Source organism: Brienomyrus brachyistius, chromosome 16 (assembly GCF_023856365.1).
Source record: "Brienomyrus brachyistius isolate T26 chromosome 16, BBRACH_0.4, whole genome shotgun sequence".
NCBI lineage: Eukaryota > Metazoa > Chordata > Actinopteri > Osteoglossiformes > Mormyridae > Brienomyrus > Brienomyrus brachyistius.
The window spans coordinates 2,455,001-2,471,072 of record NC_064548.1 but is presented as its reverse complement, the minus strand read 5'-3'; the positions used below and the strand labels follow the sequence as shown (position 1 = coordinate 2,471,072).

The following is a 16,072-nucleotide window of genomic DNA, read 5'->3' as shown; positions in this document are numbered from 1 at the left end:
AATAAAATTGCATTGCACTATTTACTGAATTTTAATAATTCAAAATACAGTACAGCTGTTTCAAATGTACAGTACTGTACAAATTAAATTACTGAACTATGTATTCAAATACGCTATAACACTGTAGCACTGGGGGCATCTGCATATTCCGTCATGCACGTGTATATAGCTCCTGTTTGTATTTATTAGTGTAGATACTTGTGATGTTGTGTGTGCCCATAACTATGGTTGCACTTGGGCCTTGCCTGATCCTGATATGTCTTAGTCGTTGTGTGACTACTCGCTCTGTGTGTGCCTTACCATCCTTAGTGTAACTTCCCCATGTTTTCCTGCCATTCATGGCTTTCGTGTTATTGTTCCTTTGAAGGATTAAAATAAAAAAACAACTTTGTGTCAGTCCACCTGTAGTTGTTCTTATTCACCGCCACCGTGATGACTCAGTCTGCTCAGTGCTTCAATACAGTATAATCCATCCATTTTTCAAACCACTTATACTACTGGGTCGCGGGGCTCCAGAGCCTATCCCGGAAGCAATGGGCATGAGGCAGGGAACAACCCAGGATGGGGGGCCAACCCATCGCAGGGCACACTCACACACCATTCACTCACGCATGCACACCTACGGGCAATTTAGTAAGTCCAATTAGCCTCAGCATGTTTTTTGGACTGTGGAGGGAAACCGGAGTACCCGGAGGAAACCCCACAACGATATGGGAAGAACATACAAACTCCACACATATGTGACCCAGGCGGAGACTTGAACCCAGGTCCCATAGATGTGAGGCAACAGTGCTAACCACTGCACCACCATGCTGCCCCTATACAGTATAATATTATGCAAAAAATATAGCTTATTGTAGTTTCGCTGGCTAGTTTTGGGCAGTTTATCACAAGCTTCAACGAGTCTGTATTTGTCACTGAAAGAAAATTACTTTAATTTTCCCATCATTTTTTCTGCGCATACAGCATTAGCCTCAGGCAGCTTGCCAGAAGCAGACAGGTTACCGCAAGGCAAAGTAGGCTTATCAAAGTAAAGTAAAAAAAAAAATTAGTGTAGTTAAATTTTTCTCTGTTTGTTGTCATGTACAAAAAGACTCAAAAAAAGAGAAAGCAGACTACTTGATAAATATACATTATGTGAATTATTTAAACAGTATTTGTACAGGAATGATTCTGTCCCAAGCTTTCTCATCCATATAAGCGATGGATCACTGTTTCTGTGATCACTATATTTTCTATTTTAGCACCAGTCTGTTGAGTATCATAGGCTTCTTTAAATTGCCAAAGTACTACCACACCACCGATGTCTATTTACCTGGTTTATCCACAATAAAGATCCCTTTTAAAAAGATGTTGTGGCTGCTGCACTTCACCGACACTGAAGTTTACTTTTGAGGGAGTGCTTTTCTCTCCCATGACTCATAAGTATTACTAGAATAGTTGTTTGTTGTCGTGCCCGGCTCGTCCGCTCCTCGTGTGTGCCACGCCCCCTGATTACCCACGTGTGCTTCCCTGATTGTACCCAGCTGTGTCGAGTTATTTTGATCAGTCCTGTCTATTTCAGTCCATGTCTTGCCTGCGTTCATTGTCTGTCACTGATGTGAGTCGATGTCCGTGCTTCGTACCCGTAATAAACCCCTAGTTTTGCCCTGATTTCGGATTGTCTGCCTGTTCCTGCCTGCCGACCCGCACAATCACCACTCTGTTCAGCAGTGATTGTGACATTTGTGGAGTGCTAACTCAACAAACCTTGCTATATGTTTCTTGCTATGTGCATTTCAGGCATGCAACACATTCCAAAAAAAGCTGGAAGAGGGGCCATTTTATTAATGCTTTTTGTGACAAAAAGAATTAATTGAAACATAAATGAACTAAATAATTACAATATAAAATGAATAATTCAAATATTAAATGAGTCATTTAAACTTGGAATATGAGCTGGAATAACTGAATGTTGGTGTCTACTTCCACATGTTTGTAATTAGGGCTGCAGCTATCGATTATTTTAGTAATTGGGTTTTCTGTCGATTATTACATTGAATAATCGAGTAATCAGATAAAAAAAATACTCTTGTCTTATTAAAGAGCAATAGTAACTATTCAAAAAAGAAAAAGACAGGTCTCTTAAAATGAACAACTCATGGGTTTCCTTTTTAGGAACATTTTTAATGATTGAAGTCCATACAACAACTTAGTACATTTATGTACATATTTGTTTTGTTTATTTAAGAAAACACTTTCTTAAAAGAAAAAATAAGTAAAATAATGTTAAATAAAATTACTGAAAAATTACAGAAAAAGAGAGGAAATAATAATTCAATGTCTCAGAGTTTTACTGGCCCAAGGCTGTTGGGGGAGGGGGGTGGGTAATTTTTGTATTATATTATATTTTATTATATTATATTATATTACGTAATAGTATTCATATTAATCTAAATCTGCAAAATAATATTATTAAAGCCTTGAAATAGATCTAGTTGAGTACACCCCATGCTCCCCTTTAGACTCACCCCTGCATGCTGCAGGTATCACTGCGACAAAGTGTGATGGCTGCTGTCAGCCTGCTGCAAGTCGCCAAATTTAATATTGTGTCAAACTAACAGTTTATCTGCAAACAAACAGCTTCTACTTTAACTTGTATAGCTTTACTGTAGCCTTGCTGCTGTGGAAGACAAACGGCGGTGGATGGGAGCAGCTGAAAACATCGCTTTTCTTCACCTTTCAGCTTGTTGAACAGCTGGTTTGGTTAAGGACTCTCGCCAGCTCTTTACCAGTAAAGGTTTAGTAGCGATTACAAGCACTGCTGTCGTTTTCCTTCACTCCACCTGAGTTCACCATCTCTGTAACGGAACCGTCTCTTTGCTGTTAGTGTATAGATAGGCTCCAGCTCCGTGTTAATTAACTACAATAGCATCATTTTCACTGCTGTTATGTTATCATTGAGGAAAAATAGGGGCTGCTTGGGCTGAATCTCGTAATACTTTTTTTATTCACACATATGCCCATAAATACGTTTCTATCGCAGGTTTATTTTAGCTGCAGATGTTAGTGAAACACTCGCACTTACCAGGTACTGGTTCCGCTCTGTGGACTGGATGGATAGACTGGGTGCTCTGTTGAGATGTTGAATCATTAACATTATGCTATTGTGGTAAGCTAATTCGGATTTACAATGGACACACTGTAGAGTATTTTCGCTTTTCTTTTGATTGAAATGTCCCAAACTTGACATTTTACGTCTTGTTCTCTGACTTCCCTAGCTATTTTCCCTGTCTTCCTCCATTGTGCCATCAAATCAACCCTGCTACACGTAATGCAGCGTAAGCACACTACGACAGTAATAATCATCCGAGTGAAACACGCTGATCACTAAGCAGTACATAGTTGTGTGGATTACACGAAGCATCGAAGCATTTGAAGAATTTGCATCGAGAATTTTTTGTAATCGAGTTATTCGAGTTACTTGATGAATTGTTGCAGCCCTACAACATACCATCCTCCTCCTATGGTCTCGAGTTCCTTATGGTTGCACGCAGAGCTAAAGCACTTGGCCAAAATTTCATCTCCCATCTGAGGATAAATAAGTTTGTTTTGTGAGACGCCTGCCACGGACAAAGATGGAGGAGAAAGCACATTCTCATATTTAGAGGGTAATAAACGGGACATATCTAGCTCATCAATTGCCATAAAGGTTTTGGAGAGATCCAAAGTATCTACATAATTTAATTGGGATCTGGTAACTACACCAGTGCAGCACCGCAAAATTTCACATAGTGCAGGTTAGATTTATTTCCTCAGGTCAATCCACGACTACTAAGAGAGGCACCACCTTAACCCTCTGGGGTCTAGGGGTAGGGAACACACTTTCACTGACTGGGGCATGGTCACACAATTTATTCAATATCATACACTTAATTCATGGCAAATAAATTATTTCTTATATATTTGTTTTGGCATTAAACTCATCTTAATCTTAGTGTACTTTGTAAATATATATCAGATTTATATGAAGTTTGTAATTTGATATCAAAGTATAGACATTGCAAAATGCAGTTTGGAGCACTTGCAGAAACATTATAAAATTACATAGTAAGCAATGGTGGAAGATTGTTTTGATCCCAGATATCTGGGATGTGAATAGCGATCTTCAGGTGAGAGCGGCACTACACGCCCCCGATGCAGGTAAAACAAAGTAAGGTGACATGGTTTATTTTTTGTCAATTTAACCTAATTTTAAAAACTTTAATACTTCCAACAATGGAATTTTTGAAAAGAAGATAGATTACAGATTTAGTCAGTGTTTTTTTCATGTTTCTACAATAAGATTTCAGCGAGTTATGAACTGAAATACATGAGAAAGATACGCAGACACTTTAGTACCTGCAACCCACTTATCAAATAAGAGGCCTTTCTCAGTGGGAAACTCGACACAGGACTGCATGCTTGACATTTTGCAATTTATACATTTCTGTCAATAAGCTTCGGGGATAAGCTCATTGGCACGTAAAATTGCATTCTTCACAACATCATAATCCATGCCATTGCTAAGTGCAGAACATACCTCTCTCACCTTCCCAACCAAGTTACACTGCAGCAATGTCCACAACTCTTTTGGCTAATTCAACAAAATGATATTAGTGATATTAGGACTATGAGCAATAAAAATGATGTGGTAGTTATGGGTGATTTTAATCTACCAGGAATGCAGTGGGACATTGTCGCTGGCTCTTCAGAAAATGAACTGGAGATGGTGGAATTAGTACAGGATTGTTTTTTTACTCAGTTTGTTAACACCCCTACCAGGGGAGATGCCATTCTTGATCTTGTTCTCTCTAATAACCAGGACAGGATTGGTAAATTAGACGTTTTAGAACCACTTGACAGTAACGATCATAGCATGGTCAAATTTGATGTTAATTTTAGTGTTCGAAGAGCTAAGTCCAAATCAATAATATATAATGTTAGGAAGGCTGACTTTAAGTGTATGAGACTAAAACTAGAAACTGTGGACTGGATGGAGTTAAATAACAAAACTGTTGAAGAGGCATGGGAATTTTTTAAAAGCACATTATTGCAAGTGCAAGAGGACTTCATACCTGTTTCCAGCAAGAATAAATCTAGGAAATTGCAACCTAGGTGGTTTACTAGGGAAATAAAGTATAAAGTAAGGAGGAAAAGGGATTTGTTCCAGCAATGGAAAATAACTGATGATGACAGAATTAAGCAGGAATATCTAAGTCTACAGGCTGAGTTAAAAAATGATATTAGACGAGCTAAAAGAAATGTCGAAAGGATGGTTGCATTGGAAGCTAAGGATGACGTTAAAAGTTTCTTCCAGTATTTTAACTCTAAAAGAGCTCTAAAACCTGAAATTACTAATCCGCAGGATAGTAAGGGTCTTATAATAGTAAACGACATTGATATAGTAAATGAGTTCAATGATAGTTTTGCACGGGTATTCACTGTTGAGGACCTTAGTAATTTACCAGTTATTACCTATCCAGCATCGTCTATAGCTAATATATATATAACTGAAGCAGATGTTTTGCAAAGCCTAGCTAAGCTCAAAATAAATAAATCACAGGGCCCTGATGGCATCTTACCTATAGTGTTAAAAGAGATGAGGGATATTATTTGCCGACCCTAACTTTACTGTTTCAAAAATCCTTATCTGAAGGTGTGGTACCTTCTGATTGGAAGCACGCCTTCATAGCACCCATTTTCAAAAAAGGGGATAGAAGTAATTTGTCTAACTATAGGCCAATCAGTCTAACTTGTATAACTGGTAAAGTTATGGAGGCTATAATCAAAGAGAAAATGGTAGATTACCTGGACTCCAATAATATTTTGCGGGATAGCCAGCATGGATTTAGGAGAGGTAGATCCTGTTTAACAAATCTGTTGGAGTTTTTTGAGGAAGCTACTCAGGAAGTTGATGATAAGAAGGCCTATGATGTCATCTACTTAGATTTCCAAAAGGCTTTTGATGTTGTCCCCCACAAGAGGCTCCTACTTAAACTCAAAGCGACAGGTATTTTAGGTACCGTAGCGACCTGGATTGATAACTGGTTAACAGATAGGAAACAGCGAGTAGTTATAAGAGGCACAATGTCACAGTGGGCCTGCGTTCATAGTGGGGTACCGCAGGGTTCGATTTTAGGACCACTATTGTTCCTAATTTACATAAATGATATGGATATCAATATATACAGTAAACTGGTGAAATTTGCAGATGACACCAAGGTGGGTGGTGTAGCAGATACTGAATTAGCGGCTCAGCAGGTACAGTGGGATCCTGATTTAATTAGTGACTGGGCCGATACCTGGCAGATGAAATTTAACGTCGATAAATGTAGGGTACTCCATCTAGGGGGCAGAAATATAAAGTACAGGTATTTCATGGGTGTCACTGAAATAAAGGTAGCTGATCATGAGAAAGACCTTGGTGTGTATGTTGATGCTTCCATGTCCCATTCTCGCCAGTGTGGGGAAGCAATAAAAAAGGCCAATAGGATGTTGGGGTATATCTCCAGGTGTGTGGAGTTTAAGTCAAGGGAGGTAATGCTAAGATTATACAATTCCTTGGTGAGACCTCACCTAGAATATTGTGTGCAGGTTTGGTCACCATATCTTAAAAAGGACTTTGTGGCCTTAGAAAAGGTGCAGCGTAGGGCCACAAAAATGATTCCTGGTCTTAGAAGATTGTCATATGAGGAACGGTTACCCTGAGCTAAATCTGTTCAGTCTCAAGCAAAGGAGACTGAGGGGGGGACATGATCCAGGTATATAAGATTCTAACAGGTTTGGATGCTGTTCAACCAAATAGTTACTTCAGCATTAGTTTAAATACACAAACTCGTGGCCATAGGTGGAAATTAGCGGGAGAACATTTCAAGCTGGATTTAAGGAAGCACTTCTTTACACAGCGCGTAGTCAGAGTATGGAATAGCCTTCCTGATAATGTAGTGCAAGCTGAATCCTTGGGTTCCTTTAAATCAGAGCTAGATAAGATTTTAACGACTCTGAGCTATTAGTTTAGTTCTCCCCAAGCGAGCTTGATGGGCCGAATGGCCTCCTCTCGTTTGTATAGTTCTTATGTTCTTAAAATAGCAGTCCGCTTGAAAATGCTAAATTAACTATTCAGTTTTGGAGCCGACACCTTATCGTGGTGGAGGGGTTTGCGTGTTCCTGTGATCTCAGGAGCTATGTTGTCTGGGGCTCCATGCCCCTGGTAGGGTCACCCAAGGCAAACAGGTCCTGGGTGAGGAACCAGACGAAGTGCGGCTCAGAAGACCCCTGATGAAGAATACGATTTTGGATTCACGGCTTTCCTTGCCCGGACACGGGTCACCGGGGCCCCACCCTGGAGCCAGGCCTGGGGGTGGGGCTCGATGGCGAGCGCCTGGTGGCCAGGCCTACATCCATGGGGTTTGGTCGGGCACAGCCCGAACAAGGCAAGTGGGTCCCCCTTCCAATGGGCTCACCACCCATGGGAGGGGCCATAGGGGTCGGGTGCGATGTGATCTGGGCGGCGGCCAAAGGCAGGGACCTTGGCGGTCCGATCCTCGGCTACAGAAGCTAGCTCTAGGGACATGGAATGTCACCTCTCTGATGGGGAAGGAGCCTGAGCTGGTGCGCGAGGTTGTGAAGTTCCGGCTAGATATAGTCGGACTCACCTCGACGCACGACTTGGGCTCTGTCTCCTTGAGGGGGGTTGGACCCTTTTCCACTCTGGAGTTGCCCGCGGGGAGAGGCGCCGAGCGGGCGTGGGCATACTTATTGCCCCCAGGCTGGGTGCCTGTACATTGGGGTTTACCGCAGTAGACGAGAGGGTAGCCTCCCTTCGCCTTTGGGTGGGGGGACGGGTTCTGACTGTTGTTTGCGCTTATGCGCCAAGTGGCAGTTCAGAATACCCACCCTTTTTGGAGTCCTTGGAAGGGGTGTTGGAGAGCGCTCCTCCTGGGGACTCTCTTGTTCTGCTGGGAGACTTCAATACTCACGTGGGCAGCGACAGTGAGACCTGGAGGGGCGTGATTGGGAGGAATGGCCCCCCCGATCTGAACCCGAGCGGTGTTTTGTTGTTGGACTTCTGTGCTTGTCACGGATTGTCCATAATGAACACCATGTTCAGGCATAAGGGTGTCCATATGTGCACTTGGCACCAGGACACCCTAGGCCGCAGTTTGATGATCGACTTTATAGTCGTGTCGTCGGACTTGCGGCCGCATGTCTTGGACACTCGGGTGAAGAGAGGGGCGGAGCTGTCAACTGATCACTACCTGGTGGTGGGTTGGCTCCGCTGGTGGGAGAGGAAGCTGGCCAGGCCTGGTAGGCCTAAGCGTATAGTGAGGGTCTGCTGGGAACGTCTGGCAGAACCCCCTGTCAGGGAGAGTTTCAACTCCTACCTCCAGCAGAACTTCTCCCATATCCCGGGGGAGGTGGGGGACATCGAGTCCAAATGGGCCATGTTCCGTGCCTCCATTGTGGAGGCGGCTGACCGGAGCTGCGGCCTTAAGGTGGTCAGTGCCTGTCGCGGCGGAAATCCCCGAACCTGCTGGTGGACAGTGGTGGTAAGGGATGCCGTCAAGCTGAAGAAGGAGTCCTGTCAGGCCGAGCGCTGCATCGGTCTGTCATGCTGAAGAGAGAGCTGAGCCAAGAAAGGAATGGGCCCACGAGCTTTGTGTGGACTATATTTTCTAGAAATCAATGACGTGGTGTACTCAGATACTTCGCGCAGAGGCTCTTGTATTGTAATCAGTCAGCGTGTGCTATGCACAAGGCAGTGTCTGGTAGTGCCATGCTGAGATTCTGACATCAAACCTCACCTGGAAGAAGTTACATGCTTCTGAGACTTTCTTCCCTCTAAGATTGACTTCAGTGGAAAAAAGGCAGGAACCACACTCTAGGAGGTCTCTTACAGTAGAGTTCAAGGCACTGCTGGGATTTGAACCCAGGATCTCCTGTTTACTAGACAGGCACTTTAACCAACTAAGCCACAGCGCCAGGACACAAGAAAGACTCGGGCCACCACTGCCCTCATCTGGCAGTTGTTACACATTTTACAATTGCAAGAGCGTGGCTACGATCCTTGCCAGCTGTTGGAGTTGGTCAATATTTGCTCTACGTAACCGCCTCAAATGCTTCCTTCTTCATTACTTTCTCTCTCCAGGCCACTGCTGTTCACTTATGTAATTTTCACTGCCCAACGAGGAGGTAGCTGTGTGGCTTCTAGGAAATCTTCATTATTGAATTGTTTTCTCGAGCAGCACTATTGTAATGCCTGCATGGCATGAGCAAAGACATGTTGTGCGAGTGCCTAGCTTACACTTTTGTTCTTTACATAAAAGGTCAACGTTTACCATGCCTCCAGCAGACATAAAGGTTGTTCTTGGCAAAAGATTCATCAACATTGACAAGGTGCTGCTGGGATTTGGACCCAGGATCTCCTGTTTACAAGACAGGTGCTTTAACCAGCTAAGCCACAGCACCCCCTGTTAAGACTTGGGACTCATAGTTCAGGGATTATCCAACTACTAAACTTAGCAGCCTGACAGCAGAAAATGTTCATAACCAAGCTGATAGTGCACTCTTCATTATTTGAGTCAGTCAAGACTCCCCTGCTGCTTCACTCAGTTGATCGTAATGGCGGTAATTCAGATGATGAGAATCTACTAAAATTTCAGACAGATTTCAGTGATCTGCTACTTCAGGAAAGTAAGGAATGGGCCCACGAGCTTTGTGTGGACTATATTTTCTAGAAATCAATGACGTGGTGTACTCAGATACTTCGCGCCAGAGGCTCTTGTATTGTAATCAGTCAGCGTGTGCTATGCACAAGGCAGTGTCTGGTAGTGCCATGCTGAGATTCTGACATCAAACCTCACCTGGAAGAAGTTACATGCTTCTGAGACTTTCTTCCCTCTAAGATTGACTTCAGTGGAAAAAAGGCAGGAACCACACTCTAGTAGGTCTTTTACAGTAGAGTTCAAGGCACTGCTGGGATTTAAACTCAGGATCTCCTGTTTACTAGACAGGCACTTTAACCAACTAAGCCACAGCGCCAGGAGACAAGAAAGACTCGGGCCACCACTGCCGTCATCTGGCAGTTGTTACACATTTTACAATTGCAAGAGCGTGGCTATGATCCTTGCCAGCTGTTGGAGTTGGTCAATATTTGCTCTACGTAACCGCCTCAAATGCTTCCTTCTTCATTACTTTCTCTCTCCAGGCCACTGCTGTTCACTTATGTAATTTTCACTGCCCAACGAGGAGGTAGCTGTGTGGCTTCTAGGAAATCTTCATTATTGAATTGTTTTCTCGAGCAGCACTATTGTAATGCCTGCATGGCATGAGCAAAGACATGTTGTGCGAGTGCCTAGCTTACACTTTTGTTCTTTACATAAAAGGTCAACGTTTACCATGCCTCCAGCAGACATAAAGGTTGTTCTTGGCAAAAGATTCATCAACATTGACAAGGTGCTGCTGGGATTTGGACCCAGGATCTCCTGTTTACAAGACAGGTGCTTTAACCAGCTAAGCCACAGCACCCCCTGTTAAGACTTGGGACTCATAGTTCAGGGATTATCCAACTACTAAACTTAGCAGCCTGACAGCAGAAAATGTTCATAACCAAGCTGATAGTGCACTCTTCATTATTTGAGACAGTCAAGACTCCCCTGCTGCTTCACTCAGTTGATCGTAATGGCGGTAATTCAGATGATGAGAATCTACTAAAATTTCAGACAGATTTCAGTGATCTGCTACTTCAGGAAAGTAAGGAATGGGCCCACGAGCTTTGTGTGGACTATATTTTCTAGAAATCAATGACGTGGTGTACTCACATACTTCGCGCCAGAGGCTCTTGTATTGTAATTAGTCAGCGTGTGCTATGCACAAGGCAGTGTCTGGTAGTGCCATGCTGAGATTCTGACATCAAGCCTCACCTGGAGGAAGTTACATGCTTCTGAGACTTTCTTCCCTCTAAGATTGACTTCAGTGGAAAAAAGGCAGGAACCACACTCTAGTAGGTCTCTTGCAGTAGATTTCAAGGCACTGCTGGGATTTGAACCCAGGATCTCTTGTTTACTAGACAGGCACTTTAACCAACTAAGCCACAGCGCCAGGACACAAGAAAGACTCGGGCCACCACTGCCCTCATCTGGCAGTTGTTACACATTTTACAATTGCAAGAGTGTGGCTACGATCCTTGCCAGCTGTTGGAGTTGGTCAATATTTGCTCTACGTAACCGCCTCAAATGCTTCCTTCTTCATTACTTTCTCTCTCCAGGCCACTGCTGTTCACTTATGTAATTTTCACTGCCCAACGAGGAGGTAGCTGTGTGGCTTCTAGGAAATCTTCATTATTGAATTGTTTTCTCGAGCAGCACTATTGTAATGCCTGCATGGCATGAGCAAAGACATGTTGTGCGAGTGCCTAGCTTACACTTTTGTTCTTTACATAAAAGGTCAACGTTTACCATGCCTCCAGCAGACATAAAGGTTGTTCTTGGCAAAAGATTCATCAACATTGACAAGGTGCTGCTGGGATTTGGACCCAGGATCTCCTGTTTACAAGACAGGTGCTTTAACCAGCTAAGCCACAGCACCCCCTGTTAAGACTTGGGACTCATAGTTCAGGGATTATCCAACTACTAAACTTAGCAGCCTGACAGCAGAAAATGTTCATAACCAAGCTGATAGTGCACTCTTCATTATTTGAGACAGTCAAGACTCCCCTGCTGCTTCACTCAGTTGATCGTAATGGCGGTAATTCAGATGATGAGAATCTACTAAAATTTCAGACAGATTTCAGTGATCTGCTACTTCAGGAAAGTAAGGAATGGGCCCACGAGCTTTGTGTGGACTATATTTTCTAGAAATCAATGACGTGGTGTACTCACATACTTCGCGCCAGAGGCTCTTGTATTGTAATTAGTCAGCGTGTGCTATGCACAAGGCAGTGTCTGGTAGTGCCATGCTGAGATTCTGACATCAAGCCTCACCTGGAGGAAGTTACATGCTTCTGAGACTTTCTTCCCTCTAAGATTGACTTCAGTGGAAAAAAGGCAGAAACCACACTCTAGTACGTCTCTTGCAGTAGATTTCAAGGCACTGCTGGGATTTGAACCCAGGATCTCCTGTTTACTAGACAGGCACTTTAACCAACTAAGCCACAGCGCCAGGACACAAGAAAGACTCGGGCCACCACTGCCCTCATCTGGCAGTTGTTACACATTTTACAATTGCAAGAGTGTGGCTACGATCCTTGCCAGCTGTTGGAGTTGGTCAATATTTGCTCTACGTAACCGCCTCAAATGCTTCCTTCTTCATTACTTTCTCTCTCCAGGCCACTGCTGTTCACTTATGTAATTTTCACTGCCCAACGAGGAGGTAGCTGTGTGGCTTCTAGGAAATCTTCATTATTGAATTGTTTTCTCGAGCAGCACTATTGTAATGCCTGCATGGCATGAGCAAAGACATGTTGTGCGAGTGCCTAGCTGACACTTTTGTTCTTTACATAAAAGGTCAACGTTTACCATGCCTCCAGCAGACATAAAGGTTGTTCTTGGCAAAAGATTCATCAACATTGACAAGGTGCTGCTGGGATTTGGACCCAGGATCTCCTGTTTACAAGACAGGTGCTTTAACCAGCTAAGCCACAGCACCCCCTGTTAAGACTTGGGACTCATAGTTCAGGGATTATCCAACTACTAAACTTAGCAGCCTGACAGCAGAAAATGTTCATAACCAAGCTGATAGTGCACTCTTCATTATTTGAGTCAGTCAAGACTCCCCTGCTGCTTCACTCAGTTGATCGTAATGGCGGTAATTCAGATGATGAGAATCTACTAAAATTTCAGACAGATTTCAGTGATCTGCTACTTCAGGAAAGTAAGGAATGGGCCCACGAGCTTTGTGTGGACTATATTTTCTAGAAATCAATGACGTGGTGTACTCAGATACTTCGCGCCAGAGGCTCTTGTATTGTAATCAGTCAGCGTGTGCTATGCACAAGGCAGTGTCTGGTAGTGCCATGCTGAGATTCTGACATCAAACCTCACCTGGAAGAAGTTACATGCTTCTGAGACTTTCTTCCCTCTAAGATTGACTTCAGTGGAAAAAAGGCAGGAACCACACTCTAGTAGGTCTTTTACAGTAGAGTTCAAGGCACTGCTGGGATTTAAACTCAGGATCTCCTGTTTACTAGACAGGCACTTTAACCAACTAAGCCACAGCGCCAGGAGACAAGAAAGACTCGGGCCACCACTGCCGTCATCTGGCAGTTGTTACACATTTTACAATTGCAAGAGCGTGGCTATGATCCTTGCCAGCTGTTGGAGTTGGTCAATATTTGCTCTACGTAACCGCCTCAAATGCTTCCTTCTTCATTACTTTCTCTCTCCAGGCCACTGCTGTTCACTTATGTAATTTTCACTGCCCAACGAGGAGGTAGCTGTGTGGCTTCTAGGAAATCTTCATTATTGAATTGTTTTCTCGAGCAGCACTATTGTAATGCCTGCATGGCATGAGCAAAGACATGTTGTGCGAGTGCCTAGCTTACACTTTTGTTCTTTACATAAAAGGTCAACGTTTACCATGCCTCCAGCAGACATAAAGGTTGTTCTTGGCAAAAGATTCATCAACATTGACAAGGTGCTGCTGGGATTTGGACCCAGGATCTCCTGTTTACAAGACAGGTGCTTTAACCAGCTAAGCCACAGCACCCCCTGTTAAGACTTGGGACTCATAGTTCAGGGATTATCCAACTACTAAACTTAGCAGCCTGACAGCAGAAAATGTTCATAACCAAGCTGATAGTGCACTCTTCATTATTTGAGACAGTCAAGACTCCCCTGCTGCTTCACTCAGTTGATCGTAATGGCGGTAATTCAGATGATGAGAATCTACTAAAATTTCAGACAGATTTCAGTGATCTGCTACTTCAGGAAAGTAAGGAATGGGCCCACGAGCTTTGTGTGGACTATATTTTCTAGAAATCAATGACGTGGTGTACTCAGATACTTCGCGCCAGAGGCTCTTGTATTGTAATCAGTCAGCGTGTGCTATGCACAAGGCAGTGTCTGGTAGTGCCATGCTGAGATTCTGACATCAAACCTCACCTGGAAGAAGTTACATGCTTCTGAGACTTTCTTCCCTCTAAGATTGACTTCAGTGGAAAAAAGGCAGGAACCACACTCTAGTAGGTCTTTTACAGTAGAGTTCAAGGCACTGCTGGGATTTAAACTCAGGATCTCCTGTTTACTAGACAGGCACTTTAACCAACTAAGCCACAGCGCCAGGAGACAAGAAAGACTCGGGCCACCACTGCCGTCATCTGGCAGTTGTTACACATTTTACAATTGCAAGAGCGTGGCTATGATCCTTGCCAGCTGTTGGAGTTGGTCAATATTTGCTCTACGTAACCGCCTCAAATGCTTCCTTCTTCATTACTTTCTCTCTCCAGGCCACTGCTGTTCACTTATGTAATTTTCACTGCCCAACGAGGAGGTAGCTGTGTGGCTTCTAGGAAATCTTCATTATTGAATTGTTTTCTCGAGCAGCACTATTGTAATGCCTGCATGGCATGAGCAAAGACATGTTGTGCGAGTGCCTAGCTTACACTTTTGTTCTTTACATAAAAGGTCAACGTTTACCATGCCTCCAGCAGACATAAAGGTTGTTCTTGGCAAACGATTCATCAACATTGACAAGGTGCTGCTGGGATTTGGACCCAGGATCTCCTGTTTACAAGACAGGTGCTTTAACCAGCTAAGCCACAGCACCCCCTGTTAAGACTTGGGACTCATAGTTCAGGGATTATCCAACTACTAAACTTAGCAGCCTGACAGCAGAAAATGTTCATAACCAAGCTGATAGTGCACTCTTCATTATTTGAGACAGTCAAGACTCCCCTGCTGCTTCACTCAGTTGATCGTAATGGCGGTAATTCAGATGATGAGAATCTACTAAAATTTCAGACAGATTTCAGTGATCTGCTACTTCAGGAAAGTAAGGAATGGGCCCACGAGCTTTGTGTGGACTATATTTTCTAGAAATCAATGACGTGGTGTACTCACATACTTCGCGCCAGAGGCTCTTGTATTGTAATTAGTCAGCGTGTGCTATGCACAAGGCAGTGTCTGGTAGTGCCATGCTGAGATTCTGATATCAAGCCTCACCTGGAGGAAGTTACATGCTTCTGAGACTTTCTTCCCTATAAGATTGACTTCAGTGGAAAAAAGGCAGGAACCACACTCTAGTAGGTCTCTTGCAGTAGATTTCAAGGCACTGCTGGGATTTGAACCCAGGATCTCCTGTTTACTAGACAGGCACTTTAACCAACTAAGCCACAGCGCCAGGACACAAGAAAGACTCGGGCCACCACTGCCCTCATCTGGCAGTTGTTACACATTTTACAATTGCAAGAGTGTGGCTACGATCCTTGCCAGCTGTTGGAGTTGGTCAATATTTGCTCTACGTAACCGCCTCAAATGCTTCCTTCTTCATTACTTTCTCTCTCCAGGCCACTGCTGTTCACTTATGTAATTTTCACTGCCCAACGAGGAGGTAGCTGTGTGGCTTCTAGGAAATCTTCATTATTGAATTGTTTTCTCGAGCAGCACTATTGTAATGCCTGCATGGCATGAGCAAAGACATGTTGTGCGAGTGCCTAGCTGACACTTTTGTTCTTTACATAAAAGGTCAACGTTTACCATGCCTCCAGCAGACATAAAGGTTGTTCTTGGCAAAAGATTCATCAACATTGACAAGGTGCTGCTGGGATTTGGACCCAGGATCTCCTGTTTACAAGACAGGTGCTTTAACCAGCTAAGCCACAGCACCCCCTGTTAAGACTTGGGACTCATAGTTCAGGGATTATCCAACTACTAAACTTAGCAGCCTGACAGCAGAAAATGTTCATAACCAAGCTGATAGTGCACTCTTCATTATTTGAGTCAGTCAAGACTCCCCTGCTGCTTCACTCAGTTGATCGTAATGGCGGTAATTCAGATGATGAGAATCTACTAAAATTTCAGACAGATTTCAGTGATCTGCTACTTCAGGAAAGTAA

At 43.5% G+C, this 16,072-nt stretch overlaps 1 protein-coding gene and 14 non-coding genes across 16 annotated transcripts in view; all 15 read right to left on the bottom strand.

The window, feature by feature from the left end:
- Positions 1 to 16,072, bottom strand: part of igsf3 (immunoglobulin superfamily, member 3) — a 220,961-nt gene that overhangs the window by 22,445 nt on the left and 182,444 nt on the right. The window lies entirely within an intron of this gene.
- On the bottom strand, positions 8,930 to 9,003 carry trnat-agu (transfer RNA threonine (anticodon AGU)). The gene has a single exon. It is a non-coding gene; the product is annotated as a tRNA-Thr (tRNA).
- On the bottom strand, positions 9,416 to 9,489 carry trnat-ugu (transfer RNA threonine (anticodon UGU)). The gene has a single exon. It is a non-coding gene; the product is annotated as a tRNA-Thr (tRNA).
- trnat-agu (transfer RNA threonine (anticodon AGU)) lies at positions 9,989 to 10,062 on the bottom strand. The gene has a single exon. It is a non-coding gene; the product is annotated as a tRNA-Thr (tRNA).
- On the bottom strand, positions 10,475 to 10,548 carry trnat-ugu (transfer RNA threonine (anticodon UGU)). Its single transcript has one exon. It is a non-coding gene; the product is annotated as a tRNA-Thr (tRNA).
- Positions 11,048 to 11,121, bottom strand: trnat-agu (transfer RNA threonine (anticodon AGU)). The gene has a single exon. It is a non-coding gene; the product is annotated as a tRNA-Thr (tRNA).
- On the bottom strand, positions 11,534 to 11,607 carry trnat-ugu (transfer RNA threonine (anticodon UGU)). Its single transcript has one exon. It is a non-coding gene; the product is annotated as a tRNA-Thr (tRNA).
- On the bottom strand, positions 12,107 to 12,180 carry trnat-agu (transfer RNA threonine (anticodon AGU)). Its single transcript has one exon. It is a non-coding gene; the product is annotated as a tRNA-Thr (tRNA).
- On the bottom strand, positions 12,593 to 12,666 carry trnat-ugu (transfer RNA threonine (anticodon UGU)). The gene has a single exon. It is a non-coding gene; the product is annotated as a tRNA-Thr (tRNA).
- trnat-agu (transfer RNA threonine (anticodon AGU)) lies at positions 13,166 to 13,239 on the bottom strand. The gene has a single exon. It is a non-coding gene; the product is annotated as a tRNA-Thr (tRNA).
- trnat-ugu (transfer RNA threonine (anticodon UGU)) lies at positions 13,652 to 13,725 on the bottom strand. The gene has a single exon. It is a non-coding gene; the product is annotated as a tRNA-Thr (tRNA).
- On the bottom strand, positions 14,225 to 14,298 carry trnat-agu (transfer RNA threonine (anticodon AGU)). The gene has a single exon. It is a non-coding gene; the product is annotated as a tRNA-Thr (tRNA).
- trnat-ugu (transfer RNA threonine (anticodon UGU)) lies at positions 14,711 to 14,784 on the bottom strand. Its single transcript has one exon. It is a non-coding gene; the product is annotated as a tRNA-Thr (tRNA).
- trnat-agu (transfer RNA threonine (anticodon AGU)) lies at positions 15,284 to 15,357 on the bottom strand. The gene has a single exon. It is a non-coding gene; the product is annotated as a tRNA-Thr (tRNA).
- On the bottom strand, positions 15,770 to 15,843 carry trnat-ugu (transfer RNA threonine (anticodon UGU)). Its single transcript has one exon. It is a non-coding gene; the product is annotated as a tRNA-Thr (tRNA).